General features: G+C 35.9%; 1 protein-coding gene across 46 annotated transcripts in view; it reads left to right on the top strand.

The window, feature by feature from the left end:
• Positions 1-18,065, top strand: part of RIMS2 (regulating synaptic membrane exocytosis 2) — a 485,159-nt gene that overhangs the window by 104,436 nt on the left and 362,658 nt on the right. The window lies entirely within an intron of this gene.

Genomic DNA, 18,065 nt, shown 5'->3' with positions numbered 1-18,065 from the left:
AGGCTGCTCCTCCTATCGCTGCCTTCTTGCTATCGGAAAATATCTGTTTGGGTAAACTCTCACCCTGTTCTTGACACTTGACTCAGACTGACTTTGTGTCTTATGAAGAAACACGCTCTGAGTCTCATCAAGATTTTCATGGGCTGAATATGCTCTAAAGGATATGGAGTTTTTAACAGAGAAATATGTTAAATTCCAGATTACTGAAATTTGAAAAAAACACCCTTTTTTTGCAAAGAGACTTACAAAACCAAAAGAATATTTCCTACACTTAAAATACCTCTGAAAAAACCTCCTGTACCAGCTATTATTAAGGATCGTTTTCTGAGAGATCTCTCTGCTGTGGGAAGCTTGATGATTTTCCTCAGCTCTTGAGTATTGGCTTTCAGATTGGGATCTCTAAAAGTAATTTGGAGAGCTGGCAACTTAGATCTTCCTGTCTTGGGCCACTTCTCCTAGGCTGTTCTTTGATCCTATTTCTTATGTATCCATTTGTCTAAGCTGCTCTCCTTTATCTTGCTGTGTTCAGAGCTCACTCTTGTTTCCTTCATCACTACAGAATGTACCTCCAGTAGCAGAAGGTGCTTTTAACGAGCATGGCACTGAAAGCCCATGGGTTTTCTCCTTTCTGTTTCTTGCAGTTGGATTGTAAAACAAAATAAAATGGACTCTGTAAATATATTTAAATATAAAATTGATTCTTTTTACTGTCAAAATTACTCTGACTGCACAGTGAAGTCACGTTCTCTACTCAAAAATATTACCTAGCATTCAGTTTTGACTATTTTCAAGACTGTCATTATGTGACATGTAATAGAATATAGTCAGTATACACACATCTTATTAAAGTTGCAGATTTAAGCTTGCCTGAAATACTGATGAAGACCACACATAGTAAGTGCATCCTACTGATGGTTAAATTGGCATACAAATTTTTCCCTGAATTAGATCCCATGTCTTGTTAACCTCAATGGCCTTACTGCCATACTCTGTGCTGGCCATCACAGTCGAGGAACAGGGAGATTACACTATGTTGTAGTCCAACTTCATATTAGCTTCTGTGAGCTGCTGGAGAATCTGGGGTACACAGGGAAGGAATGAGAGTTCTTTTTTTTTTCTTCTTTTCTTCACCACAATGCCCTTTGGCTCATTTCTTCTTGCGCAGATCGATGACATAGCCTCCACAGTGTTCAAGGAAAGGGGGATATGGTCCTAGGAACTGCCAGTCTCCTTTTCTAGTTTCTCTTGTATTTGGAAGTTAATTAGAAAATAAAAATAAAACAACTTCTTGACACATGTAGCTTTAGAATGGTCTTAACTAGTTCAATCTGATGACTGCCTGGGGTTTTATGTCTATGTAGTGAGACTTTGCTTTTGTTGGCAAGCTCCATGCTTGAAGAGCGCACTCAGGTATGTTTCTTGCTAACTAGAAGATTAAGTCTGAAAATCTTTTTACAGTCATATATATTAGATGAGCAAGGGACTATAAGCCCAAAAGTTTGTCTAATTTTTTCACCTACAACAATTCATGTTAAAAGTTCCTCCTATAAACCTTGTCCTGTACGCTATGGTTTTGTAATTTTATAGTACAGAAATCAGAAGTAGTTGGTTTGATTTTAGATGGTACTGAATTTCTGAAAAGCATTAGAGTTGATTTAGAGAGAGTCTGGTGGAATTAGAGGGCTGGCTTTCATTTTACTAACAATTTCTCCTATCCTGATAGCACTAGAAATTTATCTTCTAATGTAAAATTGTGCGAAGTAGATCAATTTTCTATTTAAAGTTTTCTTCAAGCTATCCTGAAATAATCTTATCCTAAAATGTGAATGGAAGAAGTATAATAATAATATATACTTTATCACATCAATAAATTTTCACTTTCATTTTTGTTCACATTAATAGAACTATTTGCAATTCCAAAACCAGAAGATGAAACAGTTCTTGAGCAGTAAGTTATATTTGCCACCTGTTGCAATATTCAGAAACCATATCATGTGCTATTAAGTTCCAGGTGTAGACCTTTATCAAAGGTAGCTCAGCAAATTCCTTGTTTCTGTCCCAGGTGTGTAACAGCACACCTAGGACTCTTTGGACACAGTTAGACATTATGGCACAGCAGGGGATGGTATAAATGTTTAATTATCTAGATTTAGCTTCAGTGGCTGGAAACCGCTGCCTATATATATAAATAATGAAGACATTGCTAGTAATAGAGTAAACTGGCAAACCTCCCAAGGTGGTTTTTTCCCCACTCCCCCCCTCCACTGTTTACTTAGAGCTTTATTTACCTAGTGTCTTCAAGGAACATTTTATTGATAGGTTGAGGAATTAAATGAAAAAGGCCTTGCATTTGGTTCAGTATTGTGTTTGCTGTGTAGATCTGCTGTGTGAAAAAATGAATTTATATGGCAAGCATCTGTTGATATATCATCTATCGGATGCACAGGCAAGACAGCATCCAATTCAGCATAGTATGAGTGACTTTTTGTAGACAACTTCAGCAGATGTTGGACTTTAGTGCTTTCATGGAGAAATGTAAATAAATGTGAAAAATACTGTGTTTAAACAAGATGTCACCTATGAAGTGTAAATACGAGGGTATTTGAAAATCAAAACTTACTTGGTTTGAATTAAAAGGTGCCTTCACTCAGCATCAAGGAGATCTACGGAAAAGCCTGGATTTCAGGTAGCTAATTCAATTTCAGTCAATTCATGTGTGTGAATGTTTGTAGTTTTTTGAGAGTTAGTTCACAAGTCCTTCTTACAATTTTAGAATGGCAAGAAATAAAATACCTAAGCTTTGTAAACCGAATACATAGAAAATTGACAGGACTTCTGTTTGATGTTGGGGACAATATGCTTTCACAAAATAAATCCCTAGAGTGTTTTTATACTGATATAATCGTAGATGTATCTTTATTGACTGAAGTTAGAATCTTAGTCATTTAGTTTACTATGTATACAGGTACACCTCCCATTTATCTTTGAATGTTTAAACTTAGACAGTGTTAATCACTAATGCTCATTTAACCTGTTCGTCTTTCAGTTTCAGTGTAATTGCTACATAACTTCAGAGTCATGACCTGTTTAATTAAGGTGTTCTTGCTCTCAGATACTTGGTCATGTGACTATGAAAGACAGTATTTATTGTTGTTAACAATTGGGGTTTCTTACAGTTCTAGGTAGGCAATGTATGGTATCTTTCCAAGAGATAAGAACAGCTTTACCTCTCCATTGAAGATAGGATTCAAATGATTTTTTCTCCCACTCTGTACAATTGTCTAGTTGTCTGTATTCAGTATTAATTCTTTTTTAAACTATAGCACATGATGATTATCCATATTTTTTAACAAATTATTTTTGCTCTGTATGTGGGAAGGAAATTTCTCTTAATCTGCTTTAAATTATTTTTTAGTTTCATCTAATCCTGGTTTTGCTTCTTTTTGTCATGGACATTATTGGGAGAGGCCAAAGAAAACTTTCACTATAGTGAATGTATGGCCTCAGCCATTTGGGAAAAGTGTAATTGCTTGCATTATCATTTACATATTTGTTTTGTAGCAAAAAGTGAAAATTGGCTCACAATTTAGCCTATAGCACCAGACACTAATCTCAACTTCTCATTAAAAAGGTCTAAAAGATTTATTTTGTATTCAATAGAAAATGCGTTATTACTATGGACCATGCTGGAAATAGATTTTTTTTGTGGTAAATTATGTTTCTGGACTCTTTCTAGATTAATATGATTATTTTTGTTTCATAGCTTATTCATCTATTTATCTTAACTGGTTATTTATAAAAGACTTTGAAATAAAATAGCTATGGTCCTGCAACATTAGACTTCTTTAATTTTATTGTGCCAAAAGCATAATAAAATACCATAGCTATTTTTATGGTCACTAAGATTCTGATACTTCTATTGTAGTTGTGTCACAAATTTTAAATTCAATTTTAAGTAATAATGAATGCAATCCTATTAGGCTTTTCCCTGTCCTATAACTTTTAGTTTTGATTAACATTATTTATTAATCTTTCCTTCTTATGTTTAGTACAACACTACTAACACAGATTATCTGGGGATTACTTAAGGAAAACCTTGTGTAAATGAAATACGCTAACCTTTTTAGTAAAGATAAGTGATGCTCTTTATTCTCAGTGATTTTTAAATAGATATTAGGTCTTAATCAGAAATGGTATGCTGCAAGATATTTCAATTCAGAAGTTCCATAAAACTTCTGTGATCAGTCACTGTTTCAGATCTTTGTGATACCTTTGAAAAAAATGTGCATAAATAAATAACTAGAGAAGTATGCATATGATTTGAAAGCATACAGTGTCTAAGCCAACTGAGAATAATAGTACCATAAATCTGGATGTACTCTGCAGTGATGAAATTTGTAAGCATAGGAAACACAACATTACTTCCTTTAAGGATGGTGAAGACATCCCTGATCCAGATCTGTTGCCCCAATGTGCTACCTTGTTCCTGTCACTGTGATAGTGCTGTCAGTAGGTGAGATCCTGAGGTGATCTACTTTTCTCAAGCCTCTAATTAGCCTGCAAAAGTTTTCTTCACATCTGTTCATGTGGAAAAACAGAGCTAGATGACATGCACATATTGTAAATTTGTAATTTACATTGTAAATACACATGCATGCTCTCTCCTGTTTTTCCCTCAAGCGTGCAGTAGTTCTCACAGCTGATGCTGAACTGAAAAGAGTGTGTCTCTAGTCCAGAAGGAGAAGAGTTGTATACAACTCTACAAAAATCTGTGAGTTTTCTCTTACTGACCTCTCCAAAGCCCCTATTTCTCACCTTGTTAAAAACAGTCCTGTCATATGAGAAGGAATCCAACGCTGAATTTTGGACATTAATGGAATTTAAACGTATTTTGTTTTTAGACAGCCCTGACATAATTTGGACAGTTTTTTAAAACTACTAGATATGAAGCATCCTTTTTTACTCAGAGTGGAAGTACAACTATTTCCATGTATACCAAAATCATTTGGTCCAGATCTGGTTATATGCTTCTGTTTAGCTACAATAAACTTTAAAAGCAGCCCTTCATCAAGTTCATGACGTCATACGAAATGTAAAAAAGCAAGTCAGGTTCTTCTTGCCTGTCATTTGAAGATTCTGCAATGAGATCTTTGTTGTACCTTTACAATTGTGGTTGTCCAGTGAGGGAGCTGTGGCTGTTATCGTTAAAGCTTGAGGATATAATAAAGTTACTGAGACTTGTCACATAGATCCCATCATTTACTAGATTTTCTACAGTTAATTAGAAAGCATTGCAAATACGCTTCTTAGGCAAGGAGCTTAATTGTTACTATTGTAAGTTCAAGTGTTTTTACTGTGGAATAGAAACTTTGTTGTCCTGTGTTACGGTTTAACCTCAGATGGCAACTAAGCACCACACAGCCACTCAGTCAGTCCCCCACCCCAGTAGGATGGTGGGAGAATTGGAAGGGTAGAAGTGAGAAAGAAACTCATGGGCTGAGATAAAAACAGTTTAATAATTAAAAAGAAATAATAATAATACAAAAATTGTAAGGAAATTTGGACAAAAAAACCAAACCGAAACAAAGAGAGGAAAATAAAACCCCAAAAGGCAAGTGAAGCAAATGGAAACAATTGCTCACCACCAACTGACCAATGCTCAGCCAGTTCATGAGCAGTGGGCCCCTGTCAACCTCATATGGTACATATGACATTCCTTTGGTCAGCTGGGGCCAGCTGTCCTAGTTGTGTCCTCTCCCAACATTTTTTACCTCCAACCTAATTGCTGGTGTGGCAGTCTGAGGAGGAAAGGCCTTGATGCTGTGTAAGCACTGCTCAGCACCAACTAAAACATAGTGTGTTATTCACACTAGTTTCAGCACAAATCCAAAACATAGTCCAAACTTCACACAGAAGTAGTACTGATCTAAAATTATTATTTTTTTTTCCTGAAAGAGGTCTTTTGTTCCCTCATTTGTAAATCGGTCACATGGAATCAGTCTTTGAGAGATTTATCTCTTTGAGGCAGTTTAGTTGAAGCTGGAACAATTTTGTCTTTGCAAACGATTGAAGTATGAGGAGCCCTCAATCTTTCAGAATTTCTTTTTTACAATTTAGCATTTTTAAAAAATCTTTTGAAGTACTATCAGTGTATATAATTGTATTTTGAGGAATGGGCTGGATTTTCAGTTCTAGAATTGTGATGGTAAACTGATCTTCATAAGCTCAGTCACGGTCATCCATTACATAAAACTAGAAAGCAGTTTACTGGCATGCTGATCATCTGTCATCCACTTTGATTTAAACATATTAAAGCAACTAGTGTCATAATTGTAAAAAACAAAGAACAAAACCAACAGAAAGACTACACAAAACTTTGTCAGTGCTTCTGTGACTTTTAGATTAGGATTTCAAACACTTGATTTCTTTGTACTGGCAGATGCAGGAAAAAAGCTTTCAAATTAGGGAATAAAATTAAAATTCTTTAAGTATAATTTTAGTCAATTACAAAATAATGAAACGTTTTATTGGAATACTGATTCCAACAGTAATTTGGGTCTTGAAAGTTCCTGCTACTGAATGCTCTGATAATATAAGCTGTGCAACAGAAATACAAAGAAATTATTTGAAACCAGCTATTTTAAGGAGAACCTGTATACTATTGAGGTGGAAAAATCTTAGGGGGCGGGGGGTGTGGGGGGTGGGGTGGGGAAGAAGAGGTGAAACCAAACCAAACTGTTCTAAGAATAAAAGTAGTTTAAGGATCTTGATCTGTGGCGGATGTTCATTGTTGACACAGGATTTTGCAAATTCAGAAAGATACAAAGATTTGCACTTTAAAAATTTGTATTTCACAGATTTTAAGAAGTCCTAAAGTATTTAAACTTAGGTTTTTTAATAGAATAGCTGACACTATAGCATGAAAAATTTTATCAGAGAACACTGTAGCAGGGTGGGGGTCTTTATTTTCAACCAAGTATTATACAAAATATATACAAAATATATTTGTAACCAAGTAAAAATTACTTGGGTATTGGATCAATACATTGTTGAACCAGGGCCTTTAAGCCTTTCCAGTATCTAGATCTGAAATCTCAAAGAAAAGAAAAATAAAATGAAACAGGAACCTTTAAAGAAATCTGGCTAACTTTAGGAGTTGTTTACACAAATGCCAGAAGTATTGAGGGAAGACTTCAAAGTTTTTGTAACAACTTTCCAAAGCCTTTTACTGCTGGTGCGTTGCTGTAGTGTTGCTGACGTGGGACATGACTAGAGCCCACTAGGGGGAGCCAGAAACATTTGATTACGATATTGCCAGGTCAGTATTTCAGATGATTTCCGTTTCTACTTTTTATCCAAATCTAGGAAAGTGTAACATAATGCTGTGTCCTTTATGGCACATTCTAATCTGTATGTCATATAGGTGTCATGGCTTGTTCGTGCCCCAAATCCACAAAACGGGAGCTGTCAGCTGTGTAAGGCAATTATTTGAGGTAGAGCAGGCCACCAGTTTACAGATAACAGCTAGGGAAGAAAGCGATGGCTTTATCAGAGAGAAACAGACCACCGTCTTCACTTTCAATAGAGTTAAATGTGGGTTAGATCTGGTCCAAAATTGGGAATGAAAAAACATATAACTTCACATCCTGAGAGGATAAAAAAATTCTTTCATAAAGAAACCATTGTGTCAGGATTTAATCTCAATGAAAGTGCCTGTTTAACCACTTTTCTTTCTGAAGTCTGAAACATTTAACCTAGCCCAGGCTGCATGTAGTGTCTCAGCTGACTTGCTTCACTCATCGTTGTCTGTAGTGTATGCTGAAAAAAAAGAAGGGAGAAGCAGAAGCCACATGGAGATGACAATAGTAAAATGCACTGTTTTATCAAGGTAAATTGGTAAGAGCTTCCAGCTATGAGATGGAATGTAGCAACTGCACAGCTTATTCAAAAAGATTTCCTAACAAACTACATGCTCTTTGTTAGGCAAACTGCATGTCATTTCTAAAGCACAGACACAGATTCCAGATCATGCTCCTAGAAAACCTTTTGTCAGGACTAAATTATGTTTATAATTAGGTAATCTTTCAAAAGCCCACCAGTATTTAGCTGAAAACTGAAATCATAGTGTGAATGCTTTCTTGGAGAGAGATTACTAGCCTATTCAGTTATTGGTATTCTTCAAGAGACTTAATCCATTACTTGTTTCCTGTTCTTACTTCATCTGTATTCTCGTGTTACGAGTTTTGAAAAACATGAAGGACTCTAGGTATGAGGCTTTGCATTGTTCTGCTTTCTGCTGTCAGTTCACATACACATAATGTGTATGTAAAGAGCTTTACCACCTTCTATCTCTCTTTCCCTGCAAGTGGGAAGGATGCAAAAGAACAATAAAGCAGGAAGTGGTTGTTAAAATGTAGGTGCAATTATCTGAGTGACATGTGAGTATTTATTTTAAGGAAGGCAGTGTTTCTCGCTAATAACACTTTCAACACCTGCTAATTTTTGCTAGCAATGAAGGAGAAGCATTCACCTAGCTACCTGAACAGGCTGCTGAAGTAGCAGAATGACTTCGCATATGTAGAACTTGTAGATATTTTAAAGGAAGAAATAATTATGGAAACACAGAGAGTTCAGTACAGAGAGTTATCAATATATATAAAGTAGAAACCCAAATGTGTTTCCTAAGGGGATGATTTGACACTGGAATAAAAAAAAAAAAAAATAAAGCTTTATTTCATTGTACATAACTTCCTTTTTCCTTTCGTAAAATATAGTTGTTCTCTTCACCATATTGATGAGTAATATATACCTGAGTGTGTTGGATGTCACTAAGTCTGTTGCTTTTTTACTTTTATTCTCCTTTTCTGTTTTGAAATTAATTAAACTGACATGCATGTGAAACATGTTTAAAATCTTATATTTTCTTACTGTTCTGCAAGGGTTAGCTGTGGCTGCATCTCATGAAGGCATAAGATGTGTAGGTGTTGTAGCAGCATGCAACTCAGTGTGGGTTTCCAGCCTGGGTAGCACAGCACAACTAGCTGCTTGGAAGAGGTGACTGTCCCACCCTACACTGCACTGGTGTGGCCCCGTCTTGAGTAACACGTGCAGTTTTGGGCACCTCAATATAAGGATATCAGACTACCAGAGCGTTTCCAGAGGAGGGAGACTAGGATGGTGAAAGGTGTCAAGGGCAAGACTTATAAGCAACAGCTGAGGTCATTTGTCTTGTTCAGCTTGGAGAAGCCCGAGGGGTGACATCATCGTGGTCTACTACTTCCTCAAGGGGAGCAGCAGAGGGAGAGGTGCTGCTCGCCTCTCTCTGGTGACCCAGTGATAGGACATGAGGAAAGGGAATAAAGCTGTGCCAAGGGAAGTTCAGAATGGACATTAGGAAAGGGTTCTTCACTGAGAGGGTGGTGGCTCACTGGAACAGGCTTTTCAGGGAAGTGATCATGGCACCAAGCCTGTCAAAGTTCCAGAAGCATCTGGACAATGCTTTTAGTCATATGGTTCAGTTTTAAGTAGTCCTCTGAGAAGGAGGGAGCTGGACTCATGATCCTTATGGGTCCCTTCCAACTTGAGATATTCTATAATTCTGTATGTCTTTTTTTTTGCCTGAGCTTTGCAGCTTGCACTGAAAGCAGTGCTGCTGTTACTACATTGTTAAAAGTCTGGGCAACAAGTTTATGTTAAGTGGAAGAATGTTTATGTGGGATTCAATACAGCAGTAACTGCATGATAAGCATCCCAATTTTTCTATTACCATTCTGTTACATTTCATTACAGTTGGATCTTTCATTTTTCTCAGACAATTTCAGTAATAAGTCATGGCAGGGATGATGTAAGTGGTGCAGTTCTGTTGACTTCAATTTAATGCCATCTGCATACAGACCCCAGGCTTGTTGTGGTCCTGTAACGTTTTCTCCCTTTTTGACCTCTTGATGTTGATATCAGTCTTGCAATACTAAATAACCTGTGAACACTTAATGCCATTCATCTTTGGACAGTTTACAAGTGTTAACTAATGAATATGCTCAGGACCTCTGTGCTGTAGATGATTTGTTGTTTTTATTAGCTGGTTCCTTAATGAAGCTGTGATGTTACTACAGAACTTTCAATGCAAAGTAGCATAAATAACATCTAATTGAGACTTTCAGGCAACAAAAGTCTCAAAATCAAATCACTGTAAGATATTTGAATATTTTTACCACTGCCTTTGAAAATAAAAAACCTTGTGAAGTAAAATAACTTGGCATTGTTATTTGGATGATTTCTATTATGTGCCAAATCTGGTGGAACACAGTAATTATTTTGCCTGGACTAATTATTATAAAAATATTTAAGAAAATGTTGTAATAATTTTTTCTTAAATAAAACAATATTTTCAGACATCATGGATTTGTGTTTTAAACTGTTAGCGTCAATCACTTTGCTGTAAAACTATTGAAAATTAGTAATTCTAACGTCTACTTATATTACTTTACTCCAACCTTAACTGCCTATTTGTATTCTTCTACCAAAAATTTAGCTATCTGTTCTCCATCACAAATTTTTTATGTCAGGGAAATTGATCTAACAACAGTCTTTGCAGAAAGAATTACTTTTTGAAGAATTAAGGGAACAAATGGGCAAAACCAGTTGGATTGAGGAGTCCAAGGTACTCATTTGTGTGCAGAGATGGCTGGGGATTAGAGTGTAACAATTAACTGTAACTTCTTTGCAGAAGATTAAATGATTCAAAGCCACCTAGAAATTACTGGTTAAATTGAACAGTGAAGATTAATTGAATAATGATATGGAGGGGAAAGCTATAACCAGCTTTCTAGCTGAGTCCCTCAAGCATTAGTACTGGGGAAGATCTTTAATATTTTCACTTCTGGCCTTGTCATAGAGAACCAGAATGTTGTAATTAAATACATTGGTGACGCAAAGCTGGATGCTTATCAGTACAGGGGAGCAACAGGATACTGCATAATAAAGAACCAGAAAGCCTTGTGAACTCCAGAAGTAAAAGTGAGTGAGGGTAAGTAGCACTCAGTGTAAAATCAGGAATTTAAAGACTAATAAGATTTTCTATTCTAAACTACAGGCCAGAGACTCCTGTGTCGCTCAGTCCTGCTCAACAACCCCAAATTCTGCTTTCCATAGCAGGTTAGCTGTGTCCAAGCTGTTTGTTAGGAGCAGTTCTTACTCCATGCTGTTCTCTTAGCCTGTATGCTGGCATTGTCTGGGAGATGCTGGTTAGCAAAGGCCTAACTGTGCCAGGAAGCATAAGAATTAGCAGGCAATCATGGGCCAGCACCTGGCCCTGTGCCATAATTTTTGTCTTGCTAGTATAGACATAGCCTGAAAGAGCAAAATCTATTTGGTCTTGAAAAATGAAAGCAGAGAAGGAATGTGATTGGTCTCTATAAAAACATCAGGCAGCAAACACCGAGGAGAGAAAGGAGCTATTTAAACGAAATGACAACATTGATACAAGAATAAATAGTAATTAACTATCTTGGAATAAATGAGCACTGGAAATTAAAAACCATTCTTTCCATTGTAGCTATGGAACTTGGAAAAGCATTTTGAAAGATTTTTGCCTGTTATTTCTAGTTAATTTTAAGATGGAATGTTATTAAATTATAAAGTTGTTTAAAAAATGCTGTTGCCTGAAGCAGCAGGCAGCTGAAATCAATACATGAGGCCTCTTTCTATCCAGTATTCTTATTTAGTGAGCTTAAACTTGCTGAAAAAAGTGACAGCAAATATTTGCTCAGTTCTCTTTCTTTCCTAAGATTGTTACAAATCTGAAACTTTAGTAGAGGTGTAGCTTGGTCAACTGTATATTCTCAATATATTACATAATTATGCAAGTTTCCAGGGTTAAAGAAAGACTGTGGAACCATGTTGTAGATTCTGTTCACTTACGGCAGGTTTATTTCATGCCCAAACTGCCTGCACTTACTTAGTGAGCCCTTATGGCCCTGTGGAGTACTGTGTGGGCTTACAAACACCATTCCAGAAGTAGTGCAGCTGTATTGGCTGGGACTTAACATTCACTGGTGTGTCCTATGTCCAGATCACACCTGGTTTCACTTGAGCCATTTCAGTGGAAGTTTACACCATCTAGTTCTTCACGAAATCATGAAAGCTCATGAAGGAATTGTTGATGATCAATATAGCATGATGCAGGAATTATGCACTATTTCCATTGGCATTAATAGAAACACTTTTGACTGGACAATGTTGAGTTGTGCCTGTACCATAATGAAAAAAGCACAGTAGTGACTTTACAGACCTTGAAGAATATCAGTTACGTGAACCGCTTCTTTTCATACAGTGTACTTTAGGAAGGATGTGCTCTAGCTTATATTAACACATCTGTGCTTGTGCTTTTTTCACATAGATAATCTGTTTCCTAGTCAAATGTCTTAATTGTACTTTTGGTTGAAAAAAAATGTATATACAAAATTGCTGGTATGTGCCTTAAGGGTAATAAAAAGTGATAGGAGAGATGAACTGTCAATTAGGATGATAAATACAGTGTCAGTACAAAAGAGTGAGTATACCTTTTTAAAATTGTGGTCACTTAAATATTTTTCTCTTATATTTAAAAGATAGAATCATGTAACTAGATCCTGTATCAAATCCATGCACTAGAAAGTTTATATTTATTTTATGCTGACTTGGTTGTTTATGACCATCATAACTTTTCATACATAATATATCTATTCACTACAAACTCAAGAGTTTATAGTGTAGTATAGTCACCCTCTCAGTAAACAAATTTTTTGTTTGCAAATACACATATCCTTTAAAATACATGTGAAGATGTTAGTCTCATACCAGTATTGTAAGCTTACCCACTTCTATTAACTAGCATTGGAATCCTTGTGGTATTTAGTACAATTTGGGGGCATGGGTATCCATGGGTCATTAAAGATATAGGGCCAATAAACATCACAGCAGTTTTGGCATTTGGTCAAACTGATTATAACTTTATTACTTACATGAAAGTGAAAGTCAGTACCATAGCACAGACTAGTGGCATAGCAAAATACTGAAAAAATAGGTAATCTTTAGAACTCTTGTAACAGTCACAAATTCAGAGATTAATTTTGCTCCTATGGTATACTTCATTGACTAAATGCATTGATTTCACAGAAGGAAATAGTGTGACACAAAGGGTGAAGATATCCCACAGATAGAGTTGGATGAAAAAATTAGAGTTGAATGGATAAATACTAAGATATAACCTCTGTTTTCTATGGTGCAGTATCAGAATAGAATAGGATACGGTAGGGTAGGGTACGGTAGACTATTTCAGTCGGAAGTGACCTACAATGATCATCTAGTCCAACTGCCTGACCTATTCAGGGCTGGCCCAAAGTTAAAGCATGTTATTAGGGGCACCAACAAAATGCCTCTTAAACACTGACAGGCTTGGGGCATCAACCACCTCTCTAGGAAGCTTGTTCCAGTGTTTGACCACCCTCTTGGTAAATAAATACTTCCTAATGTCTAAACCTCCCCAACCTACAATCTTCTGGTTGTAGGAAATGTTATCATGCAGTGTCAATAATTTTATTAATTTCTTTTTAGAGGATATGAAATCTTGCAGATTCATTTTGCTCTGAAAGTGAAGCAGTAAAATTGATTGATATACAATAAAAAACTAAACTATCTTTAAGGAATATTTCACAGTACTGTAACCACTGCAAGTTTTTGTTCTCAGTTACAATCAAATAAATCCAGAGTTGTTCTGTTGACCTTAAAACAGTTACTTGGGATTTATTTTTATGCAGAAAAATAGTTACCAAAATGCAGTTGCAAATGATCATAGAATCATTCAGTTCGGAAGGGACCTGGGATATATCTAGTCCAACCTCCTGCTCAAAGTAGGACTGACATTGGAAAAGAAAAGAGAAAAGCTATTAAGTTTCAAAAAAGAATAGATGCTTGGAAAAAGAACAGCAGAAAACCAAGATTTCTTTGAAAAAAGGTAGAAATTGATGGTGGGCAGGCACTCATGTTTACATGATGATGACTTGTCTATACAGTCAGAGCAGTAAAATGAATTGGAAAAGTTTCTGCTTCATTAAAAATGTATCTGGACTTTGCTGTTTGCAACATGTGAACATAAAATAGGTATGATTTATTCCATTCACTCCAAGGTAATGATATATTTTTAAAACATATAATATATGTTTTAATATATATATATCCAAAATAATGATATATCTTTAAAACATATAATATCTGTTTTAATATATATATATCTTATATGTAATATATATATAAAGATATAAAGATATATCTTTAAAACAGGTCTTACTGACTGCAAAAGATGGATCAGGGGTCTAGACCTGAATCTCTAGAACAGTGTCTCTATAGATAAGCCCTAAATCTTCTAGCCGTTGCAAAAGTGTCTGTGTTTTCCAGAAATATGAATGTTGATGATTGATAATGCATGTTATGTATAAGTCTTACACAGTTGTAGGCAATTGCTTTCATTGAAAAGGAATATCAAACCTAAAATTTTTAAAGGAAGCACCTCATAATAAGGAATAAATTTTTTCCCTCAACAATATGGAAATCCGTACTCTTAGCTGTAAGAGAGAACACAGATTTCAGATGGGGTGTGGGGTGGGGTGGCACAGAGGGGAGGGAAGGAAGGGAGTTATTGTTTTTCGGAGCAAACATGAGCCATTTGTTGGTGGTGTATAGAACCGAATAGATAGGATTTTATGTTTTAGCTAACTTCAAGAAGGTTCTATTGTAATTCAAAGAGCTTTGAACTTTAATATGCAGAGTACTTAAAAGTTTTACTTCTGACAGGGACTGCTGTTGCTGTTTTACTGGAAAACTTTGGGTTTTTTTAATGTATTCAGAAACAAACCAATAACCAGAAAAGCAGTTCAATCTAATTTTCTAGGGAGACAATATTCAAAGTGACCCTAGAAGTCCCAGAACCAGGAGACCCACTTAAACTTAGAGTTCTTTGTAAACACTGCTGTATTTCAAATAGGCAAAGTGGGGAAAGATCAGCAGAAATTGGGACTAGAGGTAAGGAAGATACCGTTGGGCCCTACTTGTACTAGGGCCACATTAGCCAAAGATACATAGATTTGCTGTATAATTGTAACTTCTGTGACTGCACAGGGCAAGCTGATTAATGTTACTGAGTGCCAATGCTGGTTCGGCAGTGTCTATTCCAAGTGAACATGGTGACTAATGGAGAGGTGAAGTACTCTATCCTCAAAAAAACTTCCTTGGTACAGGATGGCTTCAAACATTGCACTGCTCTGTGATGTAATGAGGTTGTTTTGCATCTTTGACAGACTGGAGGGAAAAAAAAAAAAGTGTACTAACTGTAGTGTTAGTAAACGTCATTAGTTACCTTGATGCTGGACCCAAGCAAAGAGTTTTCCTATTCTTCCATTTGTCTCCCCCTTCCTTTCAATGCTTATTCTTGTTGCCTTGTACAATGTTTAAGGAATTGTATCTTACATAAAATATGAGGAGAAAAAGACCCAAAATAAATATATTTAAGCCAAGTGAAATTTTCAGAAGAATGCTAGCAGCAAGTACAACAGTTAATATAATGCTAATATGTTAGGTGTTTCTGCCAAGCAGATGAACTCTAAGAGATTTGGTAAGACCGTAATAATAAATCTTACTGTCCGATGGAAACCTTCCAGTCCAATTTTGCACGTCGACACACCTGTAATTCAAAGTAATGTTCTGAAGGCTGATGAGGATTTGGTGTAATTATATCTTAGATTGTAGTGTCTAAGCTATCAAACTCAGGCTGATACGTAATCAAATATACTGTGCCTTTTAATCTAATCTTAAATAAAGATTTCCATTTGGTTCTTAGAAATTAGTGTTAGGAGAAAAGTGAATATTATTTTGTAAGGTAGCTGTCTTTTCACATAATTTATATGAATATATTAAACCAATTGTCATGCTTTATAATTTTTATTAAATTAGATATTCTTTGCTTTAAAATGTCTGCAGATGTAATTTCTTTATAAAAATATTTTCCATTGTATTGAATTTAAATTGGTATGTGAAATGTGTTTTGAAGACTTTAATAGAAAAATAAAAAAAAATATTTAGGACAATACAAAGGAGTGGGGTTTTTTATGCATTAATTATGCCTGATGTGTAGTTGTGAAATGACTGATTATTGCAGGTTTTGCAGAATTTGTTTTTGTGGGCTTGTGTAATAAAAAGTGCTGGTATTATGTGACGAAAGCTTTTGGGCGGTGTTAGCAGAAGTGAAAGCATATTATGAATAATGTAATAAATGGTGAAGAAATCCAAAATGAGTTAGAATGTGTTCGTTCCATGCATGGAATTAATCTTTGTGAATAGAAAGCACATGGAAGATTTGAGGTAAATCTGTCTAATCCAAATTCGGGATAGTTCTTTTCAGTGTTGTATAAAAAATACATTTTTCTTAAAAAACCAAATTAAATTAAGAGTTAACGTGCAAATGTCAGGCTAGATATATTTTGTTTGTTTGTTTTCACACTACGGGAGAAATTTGACAAAACCTAAGCAGTTCTTATTGTAGGCACTAGGTGGTGTTTCAGCCTTTTTTATGGAAATGCAGCTCTCGGTACAGTGCCACTAGCACGTTAGATTGTAGTTGTAAACTAGTACATAAATAATCAGAGATGTTGGAAAGCAGAGTTTTGCCCATGTTTTCCTTTTCAAATTGGCAGCGTTCCCATTTTGAGAAGAACTGACAGCCACAAAATGCAACACTGATGTTCGTGTACAAAATGTGTTCATGACAGTTGAACTCTATAGTGGTGGTGAAGAGATTTGAAAATGGATGTAGTAGGTGGTGTGCCTATTTTAGTGTGCAGATTTCTGATGTAAGGGATTACCCCTTTTTTTAATTACCGTTTTAGAAGGGAAAATTCTGTGGTTCTTCTTTGCAGATATGTCAAAATGCACGTATTAAGTATGTAATCCACTCGTATAGTTTCCCCTTCCCTTCTCTTCTGTGCTGCTGTCACGGTCATGTGAAATGCACTGCCCTGGAAGGGACTTGGCAGGTACAGAGCTGCTCTGCATGTGTGTGAGCTGCTGAGCACTCTGTCACAGGCACCTGGGGGCAGAAGGAGAAATCCTGTCCAGGAATATGCCACCTTCCCATCTGTGCTCTTATGACACTATCTTACACGTATGTCTGTCATTTAATTGAGAGTTCTGCACCGTAAATTAACAGTATTTTTAAAACTGCAAGAATACTTCTATATGCTATGATCAGATGGAGAAGTCAGTGTAGCCCTGTCCTAACTGAAAGCTTGAATTGCTTGGTGCTCATTGAAAGCATGTACATTTCTATGTGTGCGTGACCGTCGCCATTCTGCTCATTGTCTGTGATTATTTGAAGCTAAAATTGTAACTGCTTGGGTCAACACTGTGGAAGTCTACATGTTGAAAGTACATTGGAAGTAAGGCTTTATCAGAAGTGTTAGCTATAAATATTATGAATCTCTCTTAGAAAGGCAGAAAAAATCTACAAAATACATTAATATATGCATTTTTCATGCTGTGTGTTTGAATTTTTTTGAAGATGAAATACTTTAAGTAAATTGTTCTCTTTCTTTAAAAAGGTCAGGAGTCAGGGTAGGTCAGGAGTACTCTTACTGATTCTACTTTTAGAGGATAGATACTTAATGTTATCCATTCAGAAGGACCTCCATTCTGTTGGGTACAAGGGAATAATACTGGAGTGTATTGTACTGGGACAAAATGTGGCTGTCAGCCAAGGACATAGTTGCTCAAGTGTTTAGACTGTGATATCTAGTTTCTGTAACATTTTAACATCTACTAATAGAAGGAAAAATAACACACACAAAACTTTTGGGGGATTTTATCTTGTAGTCATTCAAATCATTATATATGTGTATACTTCAGTAATTATTTTGAATCTGGTCCTTGCATTGCACTGACAGGTATATGGATAGTTTAGAACTTCTTTCAGCTGTGTACAAGCCAAGCAGAAATATTAAAGGCTTTTAGTTGCTATTGATTAAAGAGCGCAAAAGTAC

The sequence above is a fragment of the Falco cherrug genome, chromosome 3 (genome assembly GCF_023634085.1).
Source record: "Falco cherrug isolate bFalChe1 chromosome 3, bFalChe1.pri, whole genome shotgun sequence".
NCBI lineage: Eukaryota > Metazoa > Chordata > Aves > Falconiformes > Falconidae > Falco > Falco cherrug.
Note: the sequence above shows the minus strand (reverse complement) of the source record. Positions and strands in the feature narration are given on the sequence as shown.